Genomic DNA, 564 nt, shown 5'->3' with positions numbered 1-564 from the left:
CCGTGGTCTTGGTGTCCTTCAATGACTGGATGGTGTAATTGGCTTGTTCCATGTTGAAAGACTGCTGGGCGAGATTGTCTCGCTGCTGCTCATACATCCGCTTTTGCTTTAAAACCCGCAGGGCTTTCTGCTTGACCATATTCTTTGCAGGACCCTCTCTCATCTTCTTGATCTGATCCTTATACTTTACTAGTTCAGCATCCAATCGAGAAATCTTCTTGTCAATGGATTCTGCCCGGCTGTCCACCGTGCCAATGCAGTCAGTCAGGCTGGGCGGCGGAGCCTTGGGTTTCGCTTTCCCGAAGAATCGGTTCATCTTGGGCGGCCGCGAAGAAACCCAAATACTGGTGCAAAACCAGAAACGGAAGTAGAGTCACTTCTACCTCAACTTCCGGCCCTCCCGTGCGCAGGCGCAATGTGCCTGCTGGTGTTTCCCGATCCTTTTCAGCACGGCCTTCCGGGGAAAGTGTCTGTGGTCCACTTCTGAGCAGTAATCATTCTCTGCTCTCCTCAGTCCAAACCTTGACTCTTTTGCCGGGATGGTCCGACAAGCTGTGTCTCTAG

At 52.0% G+C, this 564-nt stretch overlaps 1 pseudogene across 1 annotated transcript; it reads right to left on the bottom strand.

Moving 5' to 3' along the window:
* Positions 1-4: 4 nt before the first annotated feature.
* On the bottom strand, positions 5-411 carry LOC105816431 (annotated as a pseudogene). Its single transcript, XR_001137796.1, has one exon. The product of XR_001137796.1 is annotated as a charged multivesicular body protein 5 pseudogene (transcript).
* Positions 412-564: the final 153 nt, after the last annotated feature.

This window comes from Propithecus coquereli, unplaced genomic scaffold (genome assembly GCF_000956105.1).
Source record: "Propithecus coquereli isolate 6110/MARCELLA unplaced genomic scaffold, Pcoq_1.0 Scaffold3708, whole genome shotgun sequence".
Taxonomy (NCBI): domain Eukaryota; kingdom Metazoa; phylum Chordata; class Mammalia; order Primates; family Indriidae; genus Propithecus; species Propithecus coquereli.
Note: the sequence above shows the minus strand (reverse complement) of the source record. Positions and strands in the feature narration are given on the sequence as shown.